Here is a 367-nt window from a genome sequence, read left to right as displayed (position 1 = left end):
TGTTAATACTACAAATGGGATTCTAGCCTATTGGGAATTAAGTATGGATTGCATAAATTTATGTGAGATGATCATAAGTTTAAGTTAAACAGTGAGAGTATAATTAATCTAATAAAAGATCATGTTGAATTGATTGACACAATTTTAGCTACACATTAATTCTTTATTTTTCTTCATTTATATTTTAAATCATGAGTAACTATATGTATTTGAGAGGTATATTGAATGATAACAAACCAAGCTAACATTTCTTGATTTGCACTACGATTTGGGAATTGTTCTCCAACATAATAGAATAAGTTATGTCCTTGAGTAATCCTTTCTAGAAACACCTATTGGTGACTTTACTAAAGAAGATGTAACTGTT

Source organism: Olea europaea, unplaced genomic scaffold, assembly GCF_002742605.1.
Source record: "Olea europaea var. sylvestris unplaced genomic scaffold, O_europaea_v1 scaffold3709, whole genome shotgun sequence".
In the NCBI taxonomy this organism is placed as follows: Eukaryota; Viridiplantae; Streptophyta; class Magnoliopsida; order Lamiales; family Oleaceae; genus Olea; species Olea europaea.
This window is presented reverse-complemented; position numbering follows the sequence as displayed.